This window comes from Megascapheus bottae, chromosome 7 (assembly GCF_031878675.1).
Source record: "Megascapheus bottae isolate mThoBot1 chromosome 7, mThoBot2.hap1, whole genome shotgun sequence".
In the NCBI taxonomy this organism is placed as follows: domain Eukaryota; kingdom Metazoa; phylum Chordata; class Mammalia; order Rodentia; family Geomyidae; genus Megascapheus; species Megascapheus bottae.
Window position 1 is genome coordinate 46,884,048 of NC_143515.1, and position 27,633 is coordinate 46,911,680.

General features: G+C 41.9%; 1 protein-coding gene across 1 annotated transcript in view; it reads right to left on the reverse strand.

Annotated features, from left to right (window-relative positions):
* The window catches only part of Sptbn1 (spectrin beta, non-erythrocytic 1), a 169,482-nt gene extending 147,783 nt beyond the window's left edge, over positions 1-21,699 (reverse strand). Inside the window, exon 1 of the mRNA XM_090336921.1 lies at positions 21,511-21,699. The gene's annotated coding sequence lies outside the window, so the exon portion shown is untranslated. The remainder of the gene's footprint in view (positions 1-21,510) is intronic.
* Positions 21,700-27,633: the final 5,934 nt, after the last annotated feature.

Below are 27,633 nucleotides of genomic sequence, written 5' to 3' on the forward strand. Positions count from 1 at the left end.
TCCAAAATGTGAACACTTCTACCATTAATAACCAATTCCTATCTAACCAGACAGATGCACACACTAGGCTAGGTGAGCAATTAGGGCAAATGTTGCATTCATTATGTAAATCAACTAGGTGACACTAAGACAAACCTCAGGCTTGTCAGGAGCAAACCATCCAAAAGGCATGGAGAAAAAAGGAAGGAATTGAGCTTTCCTTTTTTTTTTTTTTGGTTTAATATGAACAAAGACATTTTATTTGCTTGAGAATATTTTATACTGTAAACTTACTAATGTTAGACAAGGTCAATTCCACAGATTTATAAGCACATGAGATATCTAAATATAGACATAAATGCACACATAGGTAAATATTCTCTAATAATTTTTTTCTAGTCCTTGGGGCTTGAACTCTGGACCTGAGTTCTGGCCTTGGGCTTTCTGAAGCCTAGAGCTCTACCCTTTGAGCCACAGCACCACTTCCAGCTTTTTCTATGTATGTGGTACCAAGGCATTGAATCTGGGTCTTTTTTTAAATTTTTTTATTGTAATTAATAAAAGGGTTACATGATATTTGCCAGATAGAAGGTGCTTTAATTCACATACATTGATACCCTTTCACATGTCTTGGTACCCATTACCCTCCCCCCCACACTTCCCCACCCATCTTGGTTTTCCTCCCTTCCTTATCAAATTTCAAATAACCAAATACAAATAAATTCAATATATCAGATAACAAAATGAGATACTATAACAATATGAGATACCCAAGGGACAGCAAAGGAGATGAGAGATAACATAGTACATTAAGGACAACAATCATTTGTTATATGGCTTTTGTTTCATTATCCTGGAGGTCCTTTCAGGAATTGAGCTTTTCAAATAACCATTAGCATCCCAAGCCTAGCTCACATTAGTATGTAAAAAATAATTCATTTTGTGGAGTCATTCTTTTCATTGTTATTATAAAGATGATATACAAAGGGATTATACTTTCATAAATCAGGTAGTGAATACATTTCTTTTTGGACAATGTCTCTCCCTCTCTCTCTCTTTTTTCAACCAGCCTTGGGGCTTATACTCAGGGCCTGAACACTGTCCTTGGGCTTTCTCAAGGCTAGAGCTCTACCACTTGAGCCACAGCACCACTTCTGGCTTTTTTCTATGTATGTGGTACCAAGGAATCAACCCGGGTCTTCGTGCATGCTAGGCAAGCACACTACCACTAGGCCAAACTCCCGACCCCCCCCCCCCCTCTCTGTTTAAGAACCTTCTAGAGCATGTGGTATTCCCATACCTCCCATCCAAGTACTAATCAAGCCTGACCCTGCTTAGCTTCCAAAACCAAAGAAATTGTGTGTGTCTGGGGAGATATGGTTGTAGATAAGTTGCCCTTTGGCAACAAAATAACACTTCTAATTCTAGTACTTTAAACAGCTCTTAATTAGATTTTCTTTTTACAATGGTTAAGCCATAGACATATTATTTGTGCCTAATAGTATACTCTTGCTGTATCTTTTTCTTCAAATGGGAACTAGAAACCTGTGTGTTTTCTTTGGACACACTCAATTTTTTTACATTGGCAGCAATTTAAAAAGAAAAGGTGCTGGTGCAAAATCAGTCCACTCTGGCTCACTCTTCTCCAGCAGGCACAGTCTCTACCTTCACCATTATTGATTTCACCAAGTATGTCATTAACCTGGAGAAGCTTTAGTTCAGAGACCTGACTTAACAGAGGTATGGATAACAAAGGCACGGATCAGATCAACAGTGAAAGAAAGGCAGACTGACACTCATGTTTCTGCAGCCTCTAATCTTCCAATCAGTAATTCCCAAAGGCATGCAGTGCCCTTCAGGTTGACTGCTGACAGCGTTCCAAAGCAAAAAGCTCCCCCAGCATTTTCTAGGCAGCATTACAAAAACAGGAAGAAGAGATTTTAAAGGGAAGGTTATTGGAAGGTCATTCATTGACAATAACGTTGTTCCCTCTACATGGATGAGTCAAGTATAAAAGATCCAAAATTATGCCCTTCCTCCTCCAATTACTACCAAAGCAATTCAGTCACATAAGGGAGAATTCATAGAGTTGGCCAAAACTTCTGCAAGTCACCTTAACCAATGGACTCCCCTCCAAGGAGAAAGCTGGCTTATGTCCATCTATCTGCAATCACTGCCAAATCCTTCCACAGCCAATGTAATTCCTGCGGCTGTGGCAAACCAGAACAAATTCCTCTTCATCTTGGCTTGAGTGTGTACCCAGCAACAGCTACTCAGGATACCAACCTCAACCATTCATACCAATAGGAGGCAGGCTTTTAAAATTGTGAGCACATAAAATAGGATCCATGCTATACTTTCTTATGTACAACTTGGTGATGGTGAATGCCAGTGTTAAAACTGTCTTCAGATTACATTAACTACTGACTGTCAGATAAATATCAGACATCAAGTCAAAGCTAAATTTCAGATTAAAAAGTAAAATTTTTGTTTAGGTAGGGCCAAAATGTTGCATGAGACATACTAAAAACTCTGCTTTTATCTGACATGCAAAATTAGCCAAGTATTTTTATTTTCCCCCCTACACTTGGCAGCTCTACATATACTTCTACTGGGAAAACCTTAAGTTTGAGAGAGGCAGAGAAAAGGTTTCATTTTGCTACTCCCCACCCATTCAACCACACAACCATTCTTGTATCTTAGGGTCAGCTATGCAGTGTATTCTCTACGGTGAATGCTAATTAGCTACAACTTAATAAATGAGTGTCCCAATGGCAACCTTCTCTCTACCACAGATGTACATTATGCAGCTAAATGGCAAATATATTGGTAGCTCAGAAACTGAAAGCGAATTCTACTTTCCTGTGGAAAGACTAAAAATAAGTACATAATTCGAGTGTATCATATGTAGAAGTCATTAAAATATGACATTATATATGCAATATATGCCCTTTAGGGTTTGACACTTTGAAAAATAGTTGCAAGGATACTGAAATGTCATGGACTCAGGGTAATTTCAGTCCTTATACTATGTAAGTTCACCTAGGCTCTCTGAGCCCTAATCTCTCCCTTGACATAAAAGTACGGATATACCAAGATCTTCTACAGTGCCTTGTCCAGTCCCCAAACCTCCAATTATATGCATTCTGTATGTTCTTTCTGACCATGAACTTTAGCTTGCAAAGAGATAACACTGCTCTTACATAGAACTTCCTAACAGCTGGCTCTTCAACAGATCCTCGAGGTTTCTGTGCTTTCTAGAAGGAATCTCAGTATGGACTTCTCTTGCAAAAGCTGTCTCTTAGTTCTTATCTGAGCCTCCATTCCAATAGTGTCTCTTTTCAAGACTTCTAGAAAACTTGTTACAGAGTCAGAGAAAACCAAGAACAATCCTGAAGCTAGTGGGGAAAAAAAAGTGTGTTTGGGTCATTTCTTCAAACCAAATAATGTTTCCTAACCCCTACAATAAGTGGTCATGAGTTTTTTTTTTTAACTTTTCTCTTTTTGATAGTAGGTTTGGAACAAAAAATCAATGCAATGAAGAAACACCCTATAGATTCAACATAAGCATATAATCGAGTGACTGACATTCATAAGTATTGCAGACAATTTGTTTTGTAACAGTAGAAATCAAGATTCTTCAAATAGTCAACTCTTCTAACAAACAATAAAGGCAAAGTCCTATCTCCAAGTAAGTAATACTTAAATATTTCTTTTTTGTATTTGTTTTTTTTATATTTTTTATTGTAATTAATAAAAGGGTTACATGATATTTGCCAGATAGAAGGTGCATTAATTCACATACATTGATACCCTTTCACATGTCTTGGTACCCATTATTAAATATTTCTTATAATTAAAAAAACTAGTCTATATTAAGTATACAAAAGGGTTCACTGAAATGTGTCCATACATGTAGATAACATACTCTGATCAAATTCATCCTCGCTATTGCTCTTCCTAACCCCCCTTTTTTCTTACAATTTTAATAAACAAAATACAATTCCAATATTATTTCTCTGAGTATAGACTACACTCCTATATCCAATCACATCCTACTAAACTACATGCCAAAGATAGGCTACAAAAAAATAATAAGAATTCCAAGGTCAGGTAAGTTTGGAAAATACCCTATGTCATACTCTCCTCAGGATGGCTCTGAATAGTCCTTCCTGAACAAACTTGTTAGGACGTTTTACTTTAGCCCAGCATTCCCAATTTATATAACCAGGAAATGTTTTTTATATGTAATATGTGTCAACATACTTCAAGTTCAAAGAAACTGATATGAAATGCTGAGCCAGACCCTATTATCCACAGTGTTATGTAACTAGAAACTTCTAAACATCGCATGTATTCAGTCTCATTTTTGTCACAGAGGAGGATTACTGTTGTCTGCTGTCCTTGTAGTGGGGCAGGCAGAGCATGTGACAAGTTCTGGCTAACTTGGATAAATGCAATAGTCAATTAGCTGGAGTCCCTGAGAGAGAGAAAACACATCATTCTGGGCCAGATACACAACACGAGTGAGGATTACACTGGTGTGAATTTGTACCACTCAAGTTTCTAAAAATGTCTGTGTTACTGTGGCCTCAGCTTCAATTACATGACAAACCATGGAAGGAAATTTTTCTTAAATAAATGTCTACAATGACATGTACAGAGCTACATGAAGATGGAGACTAGAATAAGCACACAACAATAAGGCCAATAAGGTTGGTCTATGGATCCCTAGAGTTAAATACCATGGTAGTCCGTGATTAATTCCATAGGGTCAAGTCTGGTTTGTAGTTTACCTGAGGGAAAGCGTGGTGGGAGTGAGGGAAGAACATCACTAACTGGTTTCCCACAGTGTGCCAGACCCTGATAAATCCCATGCATAGACTGCTGTGCTTCATTTTGAGCTGGCAGGTGATAACCAATGGTATCCAAATCATGAAATTTCTAAACTAAAACCGTTTTGAGATTCATTACTCGTGGGCACTTTGTAAGAATGTGAAAGCACTGCAGAACCAGAAAGCAGGCAAACTGTTGCCAAATAGAAGGCCTTGAGCTTTTAAAGAATAATATGTTCTTACAATCAACATACTAATTGTTTGCAAGGGATATGAGGACTTCTGAAAACAAAACTTACTTTTTCAAACTGCAAAAGTAACATATGTTTATGGTAGAACACTAGAAAATTCAGAAAGCACTGAGAAAGAAGCAAAGTTCAACTGCCCCTTTACCTGACCCCCCCCCAAAAAAATTAACAGTGATAATTTCTCTCCCCTCACTTACTTGCTCCTCTTTGTGCTGGTACTAGGGTCTGAAATCAGGACCTTGGGCTTCCATTTTTTTCACCCACAGCTGGCATCTACCACTTGAGCCATGCTTCTAGGCAGCATTTTGGTTATTTAATTAGAGATAAGCATCTAAGCAGACTATTCTGCCCAGTTGGCTTCCAACTACAGTCCTCTAGTCTTAGACTCCTGCGTAGCTAGAATTAGAGGCTTGAGCCACCAGTGCTTGGCCCTTATTTCTCTGTGTGTGTGTGTGTGTGTGCGTGCGTGTGTGTGTGTTTTACACAGCTGAAATCTCACTATATAATTTCTTTTGTTAAAAACTCCTATGCTATTACAAATTTTTCCACAGTACCAACAGTGTAAAATCATAGTTCAGACTCAGTAAGAACAGCCCTGTTTGACACAGCATTCAGAGGCTCTACACCAACTACCTGCCTCTGTGATATCGAGCCTGCTTGCTTACTAATGTGCATCTTTCAATTATTGCCCAAACTGATTTACTGGTATGTTAGAATTGACATTTTTTAAGTATGGGAAGCACTATTTTACCTAAGCCTATTCAGACAGCAAAACAAGTTTGATATATTTTCGGTTAGCTGACAACAGCCGTGGAAACATCTAGAATGGCTAGAATTGCATAAATGAAGTCATTACCCCCCTACCAGTGGAATGACCTCCCCATGTGGTCCTCACCTGTCCAGGCTACTGCCATCTATAGCAGATTTCAGTAAAGCTGTCATCTGCCTGCCCACTACATGAGAAGCCAACTAACCCTGCTCTGTCCAATATATATATATATATATATATGTATGTATGTGTATATATATGCAAATTCCAAACATTCTTTGATCTGGAATATTTTAAATGCTAAGGTCATTTGTTCCCAGTCTTACAGGATTGTGCCCATACAGATCATACATACAGACAAGGAGGGAGCATACCCAACCTGTAATAATTTAAAAATCACTTTTTCTAGTCCAGATAGTAATTTAGAAAAAGCGGTATTCAAATATTTAACTTTCTGCCTGCTTATCTTGGGAATGAATGACTGAATTCTCTTGCATAGCTGAGTGAATGCATGTTCTAAATCACTGGATTGTCTGAGGTCACAACAGTCTGCTCAGGTTCCCATGAGCAGATGAAATAATAGTATACTAAGTAAAGGAAATGGTAGATCAGGTGGCTCATACCTGTAATCCTAACTACTCAGGGGGCTGAGATCTCAGGATCCTGATTTGAAGCCAGCCTGGACAGGAAAGTCTGTGAGACTCTTATCTCAACTGAACCATCAAAAAGAGCTGGAAGTACAGCTGTGGTTCAAATGGTAGAATGCTAATCTTGAGCAAAAAACTCAAGGACAGTGCCTAGGCCCTGAGTTCAAGGCTCAGGAAAGACAGATAGACAGACAGACAGAATACACACACACACACACACACACACACACACACACACACACACACACACACAGAGCTAATAGTTCACTTCTTCTGGAACTCAATTTACCAGTTACATTATCTAACACTGTGTTTTATTAGTTCTAGGGCTTGAATTTAGGGGCCTGGGCACTGTGCCTGAGGTTTTTTACTCAAGACTATCACTTTACCACTTCCACAGCTACCACTTCTACTAGCCACAGCTCAACTTCCAGGTTTTTGTTGGTGGTTAATAAGAGCTAAGAGTCTCATTGCTTTTCCTGTCCTGGCTGGCTTCAAACCATGATTCAAGGTTGTGGTTTAAAAGCAAAGCAAACAAGACAAAAAAGGTGTGTGTGTGTGTGTGTGTGTGTGTGTGTGTGTGTGTGTGTGTGTGTGTATGAAACACAAAAACATGTGTGTGTGTGTGTGTATGAAACACAAAAACATGTGTGTGTGTGTGTGTGTATATATGAGAAACACAAAAACAAAAAGTAGACATAAGCTCAATAAGGGAAACATTTCCACTAACAAATACTATAGGGAATTGCAATTTAAAAATGAAAAGACAGAGGCCGAGAGTTTGGCCTATGGTAGAGTGCTTGCCTAGCATGCACAAAGACCCAGGTTCAGACACGGGTTTGATTCCTCGGTACCACATACATAGAAAAAAGCCAGAAGTGGTGCTGTGGTCCAAGTAGTAGAGCTCTAGCCTTGAGAAAGACCAAGGATTGTGCTCAGGCCCTAAGCTCAAACCCAGGACTGGCAAAAAAATAAGTGAAAAAGAGAAATATATCTAAAGGAGCTATTTCCATGTTTTCTACAAAGCATTTTTCATTTTGCAAAAACACAAATTTTTTTATTAAAGAATTTATTAACATTAACTTTTACATCATATTTCAAATGATGTACTTAATAAACAAGTATTCAGGAAGGAAATCTCTATATACAATCACTGGCACTTAGATTTTAGAACATAATTAAAATTAGGCTGAGTGTTTGTATGTCATAGATACATATTAATCTATGTAATAAAATATTATGTCTATAGAGTCAAATATTTTTATGTCTATGTAGTTGAAGAACTCAAAATATTTTATGTAGTCTAAACATCCTTATTGACCAAAAGGCACAGTAATCACAAATGATAAATCTACACATAGGACACTTACATAGAGCTGGAAACGGTGTTTCTAAACAAGAACACATCTATGTGATTTGTATAAAGTACTGGAAGTGACAAAACAAACTGTAGGATCTATAGAAAATATAAACTGATACAAAAGAAACAGCCATTTTCAGAATATTCTATGGAGGTATAAAATGATTACAATAAGTCTAATTCCAAATTTCTAAAGGACTTTAAAAGTTATGGGATTGAAATGATGCTGTGGCTCAAAATGGTAGAGTACCAGCTTTAAGCAGAAACAACTAAGGGGCAGTGCCCAGACCTCAAGTTCAAGCCCCACAACTGACCAAAAAAAAAAAAAACCAAAAGTGATAGTCTCAATGCCTATTAATGCTATCTTGTAGATTTTCTTTTAATAAATCTTAACAGAAACTTTGCTTATGTTTACATCCCTCAAAAGGTCACTTACTATTTCTATGTGCTCTTTCACATATACTTTATTTCTCCTGATTCCCAAATACTAAATTTTAAAAATTCTTCGGTATAGGGAAAAAGCACTTCCTTGCTTGCTTTAAAACATGTGTTTTGGGGCTGGGAGTTTGGCCTAGTGGTAGAGTGCTTGCCTAGCATGCATGAAGACCCAAGGTTCAATTCCTTGTTACCACATATTTAGAAAAAGCCGGAAGTGGTACTGAGGCTCAAGTGGTAGAGCTCTTCTACCCTTGAGAAAAATCCAAGGACAGTGCTCAGGCCCTGACTCAAGCCCAGGACTGGCAAAAAAAAAAAAGTATGTCTTTCTACTGAGAAAGCCAGAGACCACAATTAGAAAGTTAATCAAGTAGAATCAAGAATAGAGTACTTAGCTGGGCAGTTTCAGAGGGGTTTCAATTATGTAAGTCATAAGTAGGCACTGAGTATATTTCTTTCTTTCTTTTTTTTTTTGGCTCCCTGTCAGGAAATCAAACCCTGGTCTCCTGCGTGACAGGCAGGGTATATTTCTTCTTGAAAGACAAACCTCTGCCAGGTGCTGTGGCTCATGCCTATAACCCTAGCTACTCAGGAGGCTGAGATCTGAGGACTGCAGTTCAAAGCCAGCCCACCCTAGTCACTAAAGACTGTAAGACTCTTATCTCCAATTAATCACTAGAAAACAGGAAGTGGAGCTGTGAGGCTATGGCTCAGGGATAGGGTGGTGGCCTTGAGCTGAAGAGCTCAGGGTCAGTGCCCAGGCCCAGAGTTCAAGCCTCATGACCCACCAAAAAAAAAAAAAAAAAAAAAAAAAGAGTACTGAAGATAAATCATCAATGGACCTAAGTAAACAACAGCAAATGTATTATGAGTTAAGATGCCACATGATAGTGCCCAGTGCCTCTTACTTTGCCTCTGCAGTGTTTCAGTGTTCAAACATCAGTGTTTCATGTAGAATATAAATTAAATATATAAAATAAAAGACTTTATTTAAAAAATCTTCAGAGCCCTGATCAAATCACAAAGACTAAACATTTTGCTCCATTTCTTGGTAGTGTATTTAAAGGAACAGTCTCTGATCAAGTGGAATGGTAAGTTCCAAGACCTTTTGCTTACCTGCAGCTATTTTAAGGCAGGACATGAGCTGCATTGGTGCTTGTCACACAGTTTGCTCCCAATCTCTTGGCAGCTCTCCAATGCATTCCAACATTTTATGCTCAGCTTTGCTGGACTCACATCCCACTTATCTCCCAAGACACATCAAGTAAGATGTTACCACATTACCTAACCACATTACCATTCCCCCTCCCCCAATCTGACCACTCTGCACAATGCCAGACTTAAAAAAAAAATTCAGACCACCAGCTGTGTGGATCCAGCTTAATCCAAAAGACACAGTCATATTGGGCTCCCTCAAAAACTTTCAGAATATTACTCAAACTGAAAAGAATTGCTGTGCCTTACTGCTCAAAGTGAAGCACTCACACACTAAGGAAAGAAGATTAAATCCCACAAAAAGACCAAATCATAATAAAGACAGGACATCAGATGCTAAACCTGTCTAGTCACCACTGCCTGCATGTTAAAACATATGATTAATCCTATGTATTTTAAAGTCCAATCCCTACTTTATTTTAATAAGCTCCATTAACTCCATGCAAAGAATAATTGAACATAGTAGTACATCTTCTAAAAGTCAGAATACTCTCCTGTTAATATTTGGCAAAAAAAAAAAAAGTCCTTTTCAAAAACAAACTGGAATGGTTAACCACATGCTGCTACATTCCATTCTGTATTTAATTAGCACATTTGAGCCTCGGGTTCTGCACAGCTGCACAACATTCCAGTGATAGGCCAGCTATTGATAGACTCTTTACATTAAGTATCTAGTTATTTTTAAAGTAGAAAACACAGAAACCGTTTTCAAGTATGTCGCACTGAAACCCTGTTTTCTTCTTGTGATTGAGTTTTCTTTAACAAAATGTATACTACCACAAGCATTTTACAATACATCCAAATATACACGAAGAAAATATTTTTTCACAGTCAGAAAAATACATCTAAGAAATTCAACTGAGACAAAGGGTGAACTAATTCAGCAGTGATACTCACTAGACATTATATTGAAAATCAATTATATGGGGCGGGGATTTTGGCCTAGTGGTAGAGTGCTTGCCTGGCATGCACGAAGACCCAGGTTTGATTCCTCACTACCACATACATAGAAAAGCCTGAAGTGGTGCTATGGCTCAAGTGGTAAAGCTCTAACCTTGGGAAAGCCAAAGGACAATGCTCAGGCCTCCAGTTCAAGCCCCCAGAACTGGGGGAAAAAAAAAAGAAATATACTCAGTAGCTACTTATGTAAATGAAACCCATCTTCACAATAAAAAAAGGAAAAAAAATCTTCCTTTGAAACAAAATGATAAACTATCTAGCCTATACTCTAAACTTTAACTTTTTAAGGATCAAATGAGGGTTTGTTGTTGTTGTTGTGGTTTTGTTTTTTAGCAGTAGGATAAAATCAGTATTCATGTCAGCAACATCATTTCAAAAACAAGTCGTTTGGGGCCAGGAGTTTGGCTTAGTGGTAGGGTGCTTGCCTAGCATGCACAAAGACCTGGGTTCAATTCCTCGGTACCACATACATAGAAAAAGCCAGAAGTGGTGCTGTGGCTCAAGTGGTAGGGTTCTAGCCTTGAGAAAAACCCAAGGACAGTGCTCAGGCCTTGAGCTCAAGCCCAGGACTGGCCAAAAAAAAGTCATTTTTATAATTAGGAAAACTTAAGAATCCCTTTACCAGCAGACTATTTAAAAATAAGCAAATCAACCAACCAATGACAAAAATCATACCTTCACAAAGAATGAAACAGGTGTGTGTCCATTTCTTCCCGTTCCAAACGGTGCCCAAATTTCTCTGTGCTAGGATTAGGGCACTCCTACATCTCTACCCACTCCACCAGGGAGATAAGCTGAGAATCTAAGGGGAGCTGGCAACCTAGAACTGTCAAGCTGTTGTGAGAAGGACCAGGCCCCTCTCAGAGAGGCCACCATACTGAGTCCTCTGGCAACCACTCACTTCCCAAAATAGTGACAGGTACTCTCATCCAGTCAGTTGTTCTGCTAAGGCCACATTTGAGTGCCCAACCCTCGCCCAACCTGGGCTACCAGGACCCTGTGGGCAATGCCAAGTGTTAAGACTCAACATGTGCAACATGTGAGGGTTCTTCCTCAGAAAGGAACTAAATACCAGAACCAAGGCAAGAAAGAAGGGTCAGCAAGGGAGTTGAGACTCATAGAGTCCCTTGATGGATTTCTGCCTCCAGTGTAGCGAATGCTCCCCCATAGAACTGGAGTTCTGAAGAATTCCTTGTCTGGAGAAAGGAAGTCCACCAGTACTGTCAGATCTCTCATCCAATCCAGATCACTCTCTCGAGTAGGAAAGGAGCCTCTACTTTAGTGGTCAACCTGAGAAGAACACCATTTGCCATTTTCCCCAGTATAAAATCAACAGTCCCAATGTGCCTAATGGAAACTGTGGGAAAGGGCTTACTTTCTCTCCCAATCAAAGGGTTGTTTCTGTTCTCTTCACACTCCCTCTTCTTCCTCAGCATAGAGAGAAGCCATTTAGTGCCTGCCTCAGAAAGGGGCCAGATGAGACCTGAGACAAGGAAGAGGAGCCAGCTAGTGGGTCCTGGAGAAAACAAATGTCCCAAGGATAAGAGAAATGGCTTGCACAATCAAGCATATACAATTCCTTTTCTCATTTAAACAGACCCTATGTCCAAAGAGAGAATTTTAAAGAATTCAGTTACTATAAAGACCCTTAAAGAGCCCAAATCTAATTTATGCTTTCAACAGCTATACCCAAAACCCTGCTTAGTAAAACTTATTAGAGGAAAAAAAACTAACAAATGACAAGATTATAACTAGTTCATTCCATTTGCAACACATTATGGAGTAAAGACACTAAAATCTGAAGGCAAAAAATAAAATCAGACACTGTCCCAAAGTATATGGAGCCATCTCTCAGGGGAATTAATGTGACTCTGATGGGAATTCCTTTCAAAACACAACAGAAAGCACACATTATCTAATGAGAATTTGATTTCTGGTATTTTTCCACTACAAAAACAATATTTAACTCAGAAAAGAAATGTTTATAATGAACAAACTTTAGATTCTCTGTTTCTTCATTGTTTTCCTTTAATATCACTACTCCTAAAACAGCTCTAGGCATCAGACATGGGATAGCTTAGCTATGACATGACCTATTATCAACTTTCATGTTTTGCCATGCTACATGTATAATCTAGAAGACTAATACATCATGTGATTTTACAGTCAAAAGACTACACCTTTGGCCCTCATGACAGATTGGTGAGATGGACAGAGGGAAAAAGGCTTATAGGATAAACACCAAAATGTCCATCCACTATATTTCTGGGGTTGTGGAAAACCAAGTGGTTTTAATTTTCTTTTTGGGGTTTGCCTTTATTTTCCGCATGATCTACAATAAACATTATGTGGATAACAAAAGATTTTTTTTAACATTTTCCTACTTTTGTTATAGCGATTTTATGCTAACCCATATTTTTATGAAGATTTTCTATATAAACTGTTCAGAAAACAAACCTATACATGCTGAATAAATTAGCAGACACAGTCAAAATGCAAGGTTCCTAAAGCAGTACATATATATTTTGTTTTAAGACTTCTATAATTCAATAAAAGCTCTCCAAATACTTCCCATTGAAGATGAACATCAAAGAGCAAAACATATTATTTTAAGGAGGAGTCTAAACTTGCCTTCCCATTTAAATAAATAAGAAAAGAAGTAAAGGGGTCCTCACCCACCAAAAAAAATTTCTCTTGCTCACTCCAATATTCTGTATAACTGGTGAAGAACATTCCAGAAAAAAATGTGCAAACTTTTAACACTCAGATATGGCCTTGAGGTAAACACACTAGAAAAATTATCTCTGAAAGAGCTACCCAATAGGTAGAGAAACTAAAGGGAACTCATTGAGTTAAAGGCAGTGGCCCTCGTGCTCTCACCTTGTTCAGGCTCCCTGCAGCCCAGTTCATATACCTTTTCTCACACGCCATGGACGGAAGGACCAAATCCCTAACAAAATGCACATTTAGATGAGGAATGAAAAAATTTGTTTGAAACTCCAGTATTATTACCCCTTCCTTATTAATATTCTATTTCTTTAGGTTCTGATAGAAAAAGGATTTAAATAGCAGACAGTAAAGTTAGCTGATAGATCTCTCCCCCTGCCCCGCATTAGTTCACTATGAGTTGGACTCTAAAATATAGAATATTTCCAATTTTTCTTGTGGGTCATGGGGCTTGAATTCAGGGTCTGGGCCGGTCTCTAAGGTCTTTTGCTTAAGGTTAGCACTCTACCACTTTGAGCCACAGCACCGCTCCTGGTTTTCTGGTAGTTAACTGGATTTTCACAGACTTTCCTACCCAAGCTGGCTTTGAACAGCAATACTCAGATCTCAGCTTCCTAAGTAACTAGGATCACAGGCCTGAGCCACCTGTGCCTGGCTTGAAGTGTAAGATATTTTTGATAAAAAGCACAAATAAGTATTTCTCATGCGGTGGATTCCCCTCACCCAGAAATAACCAGTGGTAACAAGTTTCTGAATTAACTATGCACAAACATTTAAATGCATATTTAATTACATGCTGAATATGTACATACTTCAAAAGAATAAATTCTGTTATATACCATTCTACATATCATTTTCGTTTATCCTGTGGTTCAAAATCCTACTAAATACGCTTCCAGCATGTTTTACTACCTAACTAGTGGTTTTGAGTTTGTATATGAAAGACTAGAACTAGCATTGAACTCGAGATTCTAGAGCAGAAACATCCAATGCTTCTAAAAAATCATTCAGTACTTACTCCCTTAGTGGAGACTTTACTGAGAATGAAATGAACATGTCTACAAACAAGGGTCAGTTTTAAAGCAATCTTGAAATTATAATATCTCTTCCTTTTATATGTATTTATAAATTAAAAATCATTTAAACTTACATATTTATAAATAAAAATTGATTTGAATTTAAATAAGCAAATATTAGGGTCAAACCCAGGGATTCATACATGCTGGTGCAACAATCTTGCTTTTATATCTCATAACATAACCCTCAAAACTCTCTTCAAACAACCATGTGGTTAAAGCTCATGGCAGAAAAATATACAAAATTTCTGGAAGTAACATTTGAAGCAGAATTTTATTAAAAAAAAAAGTGTCGGTTCTGTACAGAAAAGTATTATTCCCTTCAATATTAAAAACAACTTGACTCATTGGTGGGATTCAGCTTCAAAATAGTATCTATACTACCTATAAAATACTATCTGTAAAAACCCTCCATTTAAAAAGTCTTAGAAAAGCTCATTGTGTCCCTTCAGACACAATGAAATTTCTGTCTGTCTCTCTCTCTTACACACACACACACACACACACACACACACACACACACACTTTTTTCTTTGGCCAGTCCTGGGCTTGAACTCAGGGCCAGAGCACTGTCCTTGGACTTTCTCAAGGCTAGAGCTCTACCACTTGAGCCACAGCACCACGTTTGGCTTTTTCTATGTATGTTGTACCAAGGAATCAAACCCAGGTCTTCATGCATGCTAGGCAAGCACTCAACCACTAGGCCAAACTCCCAGCCCAGGATTTTTTTTTTTCATATAGAAAAGAAAGGTATCATTAAAATTAATTTCTCCCAGCTGGGCACCAGTGGCTCAACCCTGTAATCCTAGCTACTTAGAGGCTGAGATCTAAAGATCATGGTTCAAAGCTAGCCTGGGCAGGAAAATCTGTGAGACTCGCATCTCCAATTATCTCCACCACTAAGTCCCAGAAAAATCTATAAGTGTAGTTCTGGATCTACTAGCCCTGAGAAAAAAACTCAAAGAGCCTAGGCCCTGAGTTCAAGATCAAGGACTAGCATTAAAAAAAAAAGTAGTTCCTCCCATTCTTAGCCTATAATATTGCCAAGTGCTGAGAAACCATTCTTTGGCTTTTGATTTGTACTTGATATACTGATGAACATAAAAAATGTAATATAACTTTTGTAAACTACCTATATCTTCTCCCCAGATACTAGGGTTTCAATGTTTTCTTGGTCATTTAAAAGTAAATACATACTAAATTAGCTTTGCCTTTCTTATTCTTTTGACCAGTTTAAGATAAAATGAATTTGGAAATTTTAAAGGTTTTTTTTTTTTGCTGGAATGCATCCTTCCTGAACAAATCAAACAACTTATTTGAAGGACAGCAAAAATAAATAAATAATTATATTGAGCAAACAAAGCAAAACTTCCACACTTTATATTCTCTAAAGTGTATTGCAGAGGGTCCAAGATTACCTTGCTTAGTTTGAATAAAGTCCTATGGTAAGCACTGTCATTACCACTACCTAATCAGTGAAGAGTCTGCGGCATCAGAGAGAATCCAAAAACTTTGTCCAAGGAGACTGAGCACCTGAGCAGTCTAGCTGTGAGACTGGAGAGGGTCTGGATCCCTGTGATCCAAAGGCCACCAATCACGCTCTGGTAACCATGACCTCTCTCCCACTTCTACTGAGGATTTGGCTGCAAACTCAACATGTAAGACAAAATTCTTCCCAACCAAATATCCATTCATGCCCTTGATTTGCCTATTTCTATCATCACAATGACCATGCTCTTTGTCGTCACTGCAACTTGAAACCTTTATCACCTTAGCTCCTGATCTACTGGGTTCATCCATTAAATAGGTGGCTCAGGATGGGACCTAGACCATATTCTTTCCACCTACTCCCCCTTCCTGTCATTCCCTTAACCATCACTGTTACCTTGGCTACCTTTGAACTTATCATCACCTCTTCCTTTGTCTCAAAGCTAGAGCTCTACCACTTGAGACAGCACTACTTCTGGCTTTTTTCTATGTATGTGGTTACCAAGGAATTGAACCCGGGTCCTTCATGCATGCTAGACAAGCACTCTACCACTAGGCCAAACTCCCAGCCCCAAAACTAAGATTTCTTAAAGTGAGCTAAACCATGATGGGAGTTGCTTTAGATTGGGTAGAAGAGCTCAGAATACAGAATGAGGTTCTTATTTGAACTTAGGTGTTTCTGGTCTGTGGTACTACATATGTTTTACAATTGTTTTTATCTACTAATTACTTAATTAAAAAAAAAAAACACACAGCCCTAAGAAAACAAGGGACTGTTGGGTGGCAGTGGCTCATACCTGTACTCCTAGCAACTCAAGAGGCTGAGAGCTGAGGATTAAAGTTCAAAGCCAGCCCAGGCAGGACAAGTCCAGGAGACTCTTTATCTTCAATTAACCATCAAAACAGCTGAAACCGGAGCTCAGATTCAAGTGGGAGAGTACTAGCCTTGAGCAAAAAGCTTGGAGGCAGTGCCCAGCCCCATGCACCAGCACATGCACAGGCACACAAAAAGGAAAGGAAAAGAGTAGAAAATAATAAAAAGAGAAACAAAATGGAACAAATGGATCAGAAGGACAGGACAAGATGCCAGAGAAAGGGAGGACTCTGAGGTCAAAATTTAGCTTCTTGGGGGCCAGGAGTTTGGCTTAGTTATAGAGTGCATGCACAAAGACCGGGGTTCGATTCCTTGGTACCACATACAAAGTAAAAAGCCAGAAGTGGTACTGCACCTCAGGTGGTAGAGCTCTAGCCTTGAGAAAACCCAAGGACAGTGCTCAGGACCTGAGCTCAAGCCCAGGACTGGCAAAAAAAAAAAAAAAAAAAAAAAAAAAAAACTAGCTTCTTGGACTCCAGCTCTGCTGCCTTAAAGTTAATGCCTTCTCATCCTCAGCTGTTTTTCAGCTTTATGGGTATTTTAGAAAAGAATCCAAAACACTGACCACAAGTAGGACTCTTCAAACTCAAGATTAAAGTAGAACTTTATTTTTAAAATTTCTGCATTAAATAATTAACAGTGAACACATCACCTTTCTCATCATGGAGTGACTGAAGAAAATGAAAATAAAAATCGGCATCGCTACTTAAGCCAAAGAAAAGACAGGAAGACACAAGAAGGAAGCATTTGGAAACTGAGCTGAGGCTCAAGTGACCGAGTGCTAGCCTCGTGTAAAAAAAAAAAAAATCAGGGACAGCACCCAGATCCTGAGTTTTCAAGTCCCAAGAGTGGCACACACTAAAGGAAAAAAAAAAAAAGAGGAAGAGGAAGAGGAAGAGGAAGAAGAAGAAGAAGAAGAAGAAGAAGAAGAAGAGGAGGAGGAGGAGGGGGGGGAGGAAGAGGGGGAGGAAAAGGAGGTATTTAATATTGAAGGCTCTATCTGAAGGTGTGGGCAAGTTTCTTTTATGCATATCATTTAGGAGTCTTATTAAAATGTAGAGATTGACTGGAAGGTCTGGAGTGAGACTTAAGAGTCTCTCACAAATTCTCAGAGGATTCTAATGCTGATGGTCTGGGAACTTCACTAAGATGCAAGGGGCAGTATCAAAATACCTTCTCCAAAGACATTCGTGGGGTTTGTCTTTGTTTTTGCCAGTCCTGGAGCTTGAACTTAGAGCGTAGGCACTGTCTTTGGGCTTCCTCAAGGCTAGAGCTCTACCACCACTTGAGCCACAGCACCACTTCTGGCTTTTTTTCTATGTATGTAGTACCAAGGAATTGCTCCCAGGGCTTCATGAATGCTAGGCAAGGATTCTGCCATTAGGCCATACTCCTGGCCCCTCTGCAGAGATTTTTGAAAATAGAAACATGAGTAAATCTAACTGGAGTAACTGAGTTTTATTCATCAAGATAATAAGATGATGAGAATTCTACATAAATTTGACTACAGCACAACTTCCAGGGAAATTAGAGTACTTAAGCAAAGTCTTACAAACACAAAGTACTTCCAGAAAATATGAACACTATGTAAACTTACAAGAGAAATGGTACAGAACCACAAAAGTAGCTCTCCTAGCAAAAACATTAATTAGCTCTTTCCTAATGGAAGGATGGCTTGCATTCCCAATAATCTGGCAAAGAGAAAGCAGAGCTACTATAAGGAAATCCACAAAACATTAAATAAAGCTTGATTACATCTTAGCCAGGCATAGTGGCAAGGAGCCTGTAGTCATGAGGCTGAAGCAGGAGGATGACTTGAACTCTTTAAGTTTGAAACCAGCCCAAGCAACACCAAGTAAAACCAAGACTCAAAAACAAACTCTTCAAATGACAACCTTGTAATTATTTCAATTTAAAAACCCACATCCAGTGATTTATACTCAACATGTCTAGATTTGTTTACTACTAGTAGTAAAATCCTTCCATGTCAAAACAGTACTTCCATGAGGCAAGTCATGCTCTCCTATATCAAGGCAAAATGATTAAACACTTCCAGGAAACCTGCCGGTGGTAAGCCCTGCCCAGGGATATCTTTCCACTTGTTACTACCAAGAGGTTGTTAGTAGTCTCACCAAGAATCTTCCCCACAAAAGGCTACCATGGAAGGTACCAATGAAGGTTCTGGTCTTTCAAGGGATGGATGAGTTAACCCAACAGAATTTTGCTCCTGGTTTATAAGCCAGAACAGCTAAACCCCTTCTGACATCAACACAGGATATTTCTATCCAAAAAGATTAGATAATCCATGCAAACAACACTCCCCAAAATTTTAGCAATGCAACTTTATACACCCAGCACAACAGTGAAATCCAATTCCAAAAGTAATCTGAACCTAGTAAACTTCCCTATTTTAACCAGCGTTTATTAGAGAAACTCAAGATCTCCCCCCCACACACACACACAATTTACAGGCAAATCTACTCTGCAGTAGCTAGGATTCATCAGAGATTTAAAACAAATAAAAAAGCAGGCACGCCCTTGGCTCTGAACACTGACCTTCCCTTAAAGCTAGCCTACTGAAATTTCCCTTTTTACCTACACTTTTTACAAGAGCCTGAATGACATTTGAAACATATCCCATCTGCCATCCCACACTGAGTGAAATACACACACACACACACACACACACACACACACACACACACACACACACACACACACACAGGCCTTGTAAACAGAGTATGTCCTGTGTGTTAATGGAAACTTAGATAACATTGGGAACTGACTCCTCTGACCAGATATCAGCCACAGAGGCCTTGGTGGTCTGCCTCTGTCATCCTCTACTCAGTCACAGCTGTTAAAAAAAGAAAGAAAGAAAGAAAAAAGATACAGAACAACCATATAAACAAACATAAATGCAGCTTGCAACCCTCTAAAGTGTGGATAGCAATCTACCATCGACCAAAGCACTCAATTGCCTAACAATCCAATAAAAAAAAAAAATATATATATATATAATAGTACTTGACTTGCAGAAAAAGCATGAGTGAAAAACAGAGCAAAAACAGGTTAAAAGAATCATTTACTGCCCATCAACAACGTCAAATGCCTTTAAGACAATCAACTGAAGGCTAAAATTTTTATGAATCTTCTCAGGAACATCATAACTAAAATTCATTCCTCTCATTTAAAACAACAACAACAAAAAAAATGGTTTCCTATAGGATCGAATCATTTTCTGAGTATTGGCCAAAGACAAGGAACTGTAATGTCATAGCTGCAAAAGCCTAATAATGAATAGACACCAACTTTTCACAAATGGAATCAGTGCCCATCTGGGCTATGGCTGCAGCTTGATGGGCGATGCACAGAAACGCTTCCACACTCAGCTTGACTGCACCACTGCCCCGCACCCCACCGTGTCCCTCTGCGGCCCCTCCCTCGGGTTCGGGTCCCCTGGTGGGTGATCCGGGTCTCGTCTGCCTTTGCAGGCCCGCGGCTTCGGCCTGCATGGGTGCGGAAGGGCGGACACCCCTGCGCCCCGGGCGCACAAGCCCACAGCTGGGACAGCAAGGAGGGGTCGCCCCGAAAGAGACGACTCCCTCTCACTCCCACCCAGGTGATCTGGTTCTCGCCATGCCACATCCCGCCGGAGCAGCGCGAAGAGGTAGATGCCGCTCCAAGCTCGGGCCAAGGGCAGCCCCGGGTCTGGGTGGGGCCGCGCGGGGGCCGCAGGCACCGAGTGTCCGTGCCAAGCCCCGCCGGCGAGGATGGGGCAGGCTGCGGCATTGTGCTGCATCACGACGAGGGCACCGCGAGCCATCCATCTTGCCAAAAACGCACATCCCCGCCCAGATAAACCAACCAGGGAATCCATTTTTCTCCTCCGATGGCGCACCCTCTCCCCTCCCCCAGCGCCTGCCCCTCACGGTCGGGTTGGGCTTTGGGATGTAATAATAATAAAATAATAATAATAATAATAATAATAATAATGGCCGAGAGTGTGGGTACCCTCCTCGTCGGAGGGCAGCACCTGGCACCTTCCTGGCCATAAAAACAAAGGGAAGCCCCCCCCGCCGGGGGCCCCGGGCGTGGAGTCCGGGTGCGAGGAGAGGGCCTCCATGCCCACCTCCCCGCGCCGGGCCCCGGGTCCCCGCGCTGGCACGAACCTGTTGAAGGCTGGGTGTTGAAGGAGGGGCGAGCCGGCGGGCGAGGCGACGGCTGGGCGCCCCGGGGAGGCTCACGCCCAGCCCGGGGAGAGTGGGGACAGCGGCGAGGGCGGGGACCGGCAGGGGGGGCGAGGGCGAGCGCCAGGACCCGGCGGGAAGCGGGAGGGGAGCCCGCGGCCACCGCCTCTGGCTCAGCTGCAGCGCGGCGCAGCCCGGACCACGCCTGGCCGCATCCCCGGTACCGTTAGGCGCAGAGTCCCGGCCCTGTCAACGCCACCCCCGCTCCTCGCCCGCCGGGCCCGGGGTGGGGGAACCTGGAAAGACCCCCCCCCCCGCTCGGCCGCCCACCCCGCACCACCCCAGCGTCGGGGACCGCAGCAGCGCCCGCTCCTAGGGCAGAAGGGGCCCGGGAGGAGGCAGGGAGCGCGCGGTGGGTCTGCAGCAAGCAAGCGGCCTCACTGCGGAGCTCGCCGCCCCTCGCCCCCGGTCACCCCGATCGTAATAAATGAGCCCTGAAGCCCAGGGCTCCGCGCACCGCGCCGCCCCGCCCGGGCTCTGCAGCCTCCCCGCCCCCACGCCGCTCCCCCGGGCGCCGGGCGGCCGCGTCCCCGGGCTTCGGGCTCGCGCCCCTCCCCCGCCGCCGCGGAGCCCGCCCGGGAGGGAGCCCCGGTGAGTTGGCATCTTCCTGCCTCGTCCCCCCGCCCAGCCCAGCCCCACCGCCTACCTACCTCCAGGGACGGGGTGGGGGCGCCGGGGTCCCGTCCTCCTCCCGCTCCTCGGCGGCCGGGCGGGTGGTCCGGGACGCGACTCCGCGGGGCTGTCCGCGGCTGGGGCCGGGGCTCACAGGACGGGACCGGTGGGCGCTGCCGCGCGGTGCTGCGCACTCGCTCCGGAGGAGAGGCGGCCGAGGGAGGGACTGGAGGAATCCGCAGCCTGCACGGCAACAGCTGCACTGATTCCGGGGGCTGGGCGGGCGCGAGGGGCGGGGGAGCGCGAAGCAGGGGAGGAGAAAGCGAGCTGGGGGGGGGGGGGAGACGAGGGGCGGGGAGAGGGCGGGCGCGCGCGGGCGCGGCGCGAGCTGGGGCTGCGGGCGCGCGCACCTCCGCTCTCCCGCACCGTCCTCCTCTGCGCGCCCCCTCCTCGCCCGCCCTCGGGCGCCGCGCGCTGCCCCGCAGCCGCCCACCCTGCGCTGGCTCGGCCGGGACAGCCGATCTCCGGGCGCGTCCCCGCTCTCCCCAGCTCCGGCCCAACCCCGGACCCTGACTCCCTGGCCTGGGCGGAGTGGGCTCCGCTGCGGCCGCCGCCCCAGCAAAACAGAAAAAAGGGGACAATGGGGGGTTTTGTCCCCAACGCCAGCAAGGTCCAATTTCACGTTTAATTTGAGGCTAAGTCGATTATCGCCCTGGAAAAGGGCAGCCTAATTTTCTCGGTGACTTGCGCAGGCTCGGTGCGCCCGCGAGGTTAGCTCTGGGAGCGCGGTGGAGGGAGGGAGGGCGGAGCGGGGGGCGTCCTCCACGGCCGCGGGCCATCTGGGTGGGGAGGCCGGCCAGTCTTCTCCAGCTCGGGGCGGAGGTCCCCGGCCGCTCCCGGGAGAGCTCGGGCGCCGCGGGGAGCCGGGTGTTTTCCATCCTGCTCGCCCCGCTCCCCCTTTTTCTGCTGGGGAGCCGGGAACAGAGCCTGCCGGCGGTGGACCGACTCCCAGCACGGGCTCGGCCTTTACCCGGGGCCAGGTGCGGTCCCCGCCGACCCCGGGGTGGGGTCGTGGCGGCGCATCCTCCGCCCCCTCGCATCGGGGCGGCCTGGGGATTGGAGCTGGCCCCCGTCCTCCTCCTCTACGTTTTCCTCAAGTTGAATCAAGGGCCGGTGCCACCTCCGTTAGGACCGGCCCACCCGACAGCCCCCACTCCCCGCCCTGGGCCGGGGGCGACTCTGAAACCTACATCATCTGGGAGAAAAGATGCGACTGCAAGACTTTCTCCTAGTTCTGTAAAGAGCCCATCGGAGCAGGGTGGGTTTTCAGCGGGGACAGGGGCCCGTCTTGATTGGGAAAATTTTTTTTTTAAATACACACACACACACACACACACACACACCCCAGTAGTTCTCTTCCCAAAGATCTGATCTCCGGGATAAAAGCCAGAAGTACGGACAGGTAAATCATGCAAATGAAGCTTCGGATCAGAACCTAGTCTGATGGATTTATATTTTTGAATTTTTAAAATACTTTAAAATTAAATAAAATTGTCATCTCAGATTAAAGATGATTGTTCTTAAGGCTTCGCCATCCGTTTGAATATTTTGTCCAAGGCTTTCTTTTGATACCTATTTATGAAATTGAGGGAGGTAAGTAATTGAACGTTTTTCTCAGGTTGATGAACCAAACCATAAGGTAAACTCTCCAAGCCAAGGGTTCTTTTGTCTATTTGTTCTCGTGTCTGTTTGTTCACAGTATAGCAGTATCTCAAAAGATACTTATTTGTTGAATTGAACAGAACCTACGTGGAAACTGCTGTTCCCATTAGGTAATACAGGAAATCCACTGGGAATGAAAGTTGTTCCCTTTCCCTTGTTTAGTTTTTGCAGTGGCCCCCAGTGCCTCCCCCTACACACAATGTTAATGGATTACCAAGGAAAACAACTTCAATACTGGGAAGTGTCTCACTTTAAATTCTTCCAGTGCTGTTCTGAAATGGTGACTCCTAACTGCTTCCTTTACTGCAGATAACAGTACTTAAATAAATCCTCATTTGCTGAATGACTCACCTCCCCTTTCCACTCCCACTTAAGCTTTTCAATTTTTCTTTAATAAGGAGGGCCACACATAACTCAGTAAAGCACCAGCAATTATTCCAAAAATGTGAAAGCATTCAGAGTTAAAACATACAAAACCTACCTCACTATGTAAAATTCTGCTTCTTTGGTGGAAGAATTAAAACCTAGGTCTAAACCTGGAAGGTTTATTAGGAGACATCTCAGTGAAAGGCCATATTTTAGGAAAAAGTTTAAAAGCTTTCAAGGGGTAACAGGGACTCAGAAGGGTCCCCAGATAGCTCAGAAGCAGCTGTGTTGAATTCCATCTTCACATTAGAATCAAGATTGATTTCAAGGAACCTGGAATTCATCAATATCATTTATGGAACATATGTTACTTTCTATTTTTAAAAAATCCTTATTGTAAATTTGATAAGCAATGGAGTTACAGTTACATAAGTAAGGTAATGAGTACATTTCTTTTAAAGCACTGATTATATATGGTTTTGTCATCCATACAAATGGTTCTTGGTTACAAAAATTTTCTAGACATACTGTCATTTTAACTCCTATTCGAAATGTAGGAGGAAATCTTGCTACACATACACACACACACACACACACACACACACACACACACACACGAAACAATAACCTATGGCTATGGAGCATAATTCCTAAATCTCAATATGGCACACAGGTCCCCAGATCAACAAAGGATAATTTATTCCTTTGTAAAGTCACCTCTGGTTGGCATCTTCCACTCAGGAAAGTCCCATGGTTCACTCTCCCTGATTCATGTGACAATAAGTCACATGTCTACACCTAAAACCAGGTCTTAGTAAACAATAAATAGGATGGTCTGCCACAACTTTTTTTACTTAGAAAAGAAAGAATAATACCTTATATTATTTCCTGTTCAATCAACCCAATTATTATAGTAATAACAGCTTCACACTTTAAAACCAAACCACATTTAAAAACTTGAATGCATTCTCTTAGTTTCTATTTACTCATGTTTTTGGTTTCCGTTTTGTTTGAGACAGGGTCTTTTAAATTTTTTTTTATTTTCTTCTTTTTGTGTAAGTACCAGGACTTGAACTCAGGGCCCTGTGTTCTTGCTCAGCTTTTGCATTCACAGCTAGTACTCTGCCACTTGAGCTAGGCCTCTAGTCTAGAAGTTTTTTGCTGGTTACTTGAAGATTAAATCTGGAAGATTTTCTGTCCAACCTGCCTTTGAACTCAGCCTTCTGAGTATCTAGGATTACAGGAGTGACTCCATGGGTTCCCTCCTCTTGAACTTGCTTTGTAGCCCAGGCAGGCCTCAAACTCAGGCTACTCCTAACTCAGCCTCCCTGCTTCTAAGTACTTCCATGCCCAGGATTGATTTCTGTTTACTCCTAAACTTGTTTTCCCTTTACCTCTGAGCTAGTCTGGGAAGTTTCCTCAAAATCAAAATGTTTCAGTTTAAGGATTTACATGTATTCATTTTGTAGTGAGAAATCTAAAGACATATGCTTAAGCTATCATTATCATGAAATGAATTTTAAGCACTAATCACTGCTGCTCTGTAGAATAATTCATTCTTTGATTTATTCAATAAATATATATCACAGATAATAGTACTTCCATAAATCTTTGTTTGATATATAAATTACCTCCCTCCATTCCAGTACCACTTGTTTTTCAATTTCTCTTCACAAAGGGTCACATACAACCTTAGCACTTTATTCCAGTAAAACACCAGTAGTCCATATATATTATTGTGTGTATCATATATAATAAAGACATATATAAATGTAACAATGTATTATAGTGTATAATGTATCATGCATTGTATATTTATCTATACTATATTCACATATAGTGTGTGTGTGTGCGTGTGTGTGTGTGTGTGTGTGTGTGTGTTTGTGTGTATAGGTAAGTTTCTGGCTTCACCCTATTTGCTAAGCAACTACAATGACCAGAAGTGAATTTTTAACTTTATTAAATTTTAATCAATTACAATTTAAATGTAGGGCTAGGGAATCTAGCTCACTGGCAGCATCCCTGCCGAGCATGTAAGAAGTTCTAGATTCAATCTCCAACAAAAGTAAGTTAATCTTTAAAAGAATTATTGGTTCAGTTACTAGAGAACTTTTCTGCTTAGAACTTGAATATTGATTTAGCTTAAACGTTTTTATGAAATCTGTACACACATCAGATTTCAGAGATCTACTTTAAAAAAGAATGCAATGGGACTGGGAGTTTGACCTAGTGGTAGAGAGCTTGCCTAGCAAGCTCAAAGAGACAAGTTCTATTCCTCAGTACCACATACATAGAAAAAAGCCAGAAGAGGTGCTGTGGCTCAAGTAGTAGAGCTCTAGCCTTGAGAAAGCACAAGGGCAGTGCTCAGGCCCTGAGTTCAAGTCAGGACTGGCAAAAACAAAAACAAAAAAACAAAACAAAACAAAAAATGATTGAAATAAGAGCCCTTAAAGAATTACAAAAATGAGAAAACATTTTTCTAATAAGTGTTTTTTCCTAAATGAGAGACAAGTTACGATAATTTTACTGTAGTTTAAATATTATCCTCACTACATATATACATATATATGTATATATAGGCATTTTGCTAAGAACATTACACTCTGCCACAGCCAGTCTGTGTGATATGTACTACTGATTGCATTTATTGACAAGAAAACTGAGGCACAAAGAGGTTGAGTCATTTGCTTGAGGTCTTACAGTGAGGAAAAGCAATTCAAACTCAGGTCCACCTGATACCAACACTGCTTCCAGCATCTTATCCTCTTGTTCTTATTCTTTGTGAGACAGCACCTCACTATTCAGCGCAGGTTGGTCTTGAATTTGAGATTCTCCTGCCTTAGGCTCCAGAGCACTGGGATTAGGGGTGTGTGCCACTATACCTGCCAAAGCTGTTTTGGAAAGTTTGAAAAAGGAGAGCGATGCTCAGATGTTTTCCTTATTTGTTTTTTTCTTTCTTTCTTTTGTAGTAGTGATGTGTGAACTTGGAGCCTCATCCTGGCTAGGCATATGCTTTACCATTTGAGCCATTCCCTTGGCCTCATTTAACTTCGCTTCTCAGGTTGGGTCTCTAGTTTTTGCCCAGTCAACCTCAGATCGAGATCCTCCTAACCTAAGGCAGCCGGATGCTGGCAACTCAGCAGTGTCCATTCCACAGCAGACATGGGCTTACGAGGCAGCCATGCTCGACTGCTGAGACAAGCTTCCGGCCCTTTTGTGCACTGGGCTTATTTTTATTTACTTTAATTTAAATGTTGTCTAGAACCTTGTCTTCTCGCTGTTTTCTTTGTTTTGGTCTTTTCTACTCATGACTAGCACTCATCTACTTGAGCCATACCTGCAGTTCCAGATTTTGCTGATTAATTAGAGATAAGAGTCTCAAAAATTAGTCTACCCAGGCTTGATTCTCAGATTGCAGCCTCCTGCATATAACTAGGACCATAGGCAGGAGCCATACCAGTGCCCAGCTGCAGTGGTTATTTTTTGAGACAAAGTATATACCTTCAATCCACTTATTTTAAAGCTTCCTTTGTAGCTGGGATGACAGCTGTCTACAATCATGCCCAGCTATTGGTGGACAAAGAATCTCATGTGAATGCCAAAACTGACCTGGAATTATGATCCTTCCAAGTAGCTAGGCGTGAGCCACTGCACCCAGCCACTTACTAGTTTTAACATAAACATAGACAAAATGTATAGTCAAAGACACTTAAAAAGAACTGACAATTTTAATCAAATTTCTAAAACTAATTTTTGTGTGTGAAGGCTGTAGTCTGAGAAGTTTTACGCACCTGACTTCTTACGTGCTTATGTTTCAAATAACCCAACTTGAAAGTCATCTGCTCCTTAATAAGTGCTGCCAATATGGAATAAGGAAAAGAAAAAAAAAGCTTTAAACAGAAAATTTCCCCTGTGTTTGGTGAACAGAGCAGTATTGTTATTTGTTTTCTGAAGGGGACAGGAGGTGGCAGAGGCGGTGGGGGTGTTTGTTTTTATGAGGCCTGCTTTGAAGAGCTCTTCTGAAGCCTTCCCAGGAGTCACCACGCAGGAGTGCTGGGCTTTAATGCAGCCCA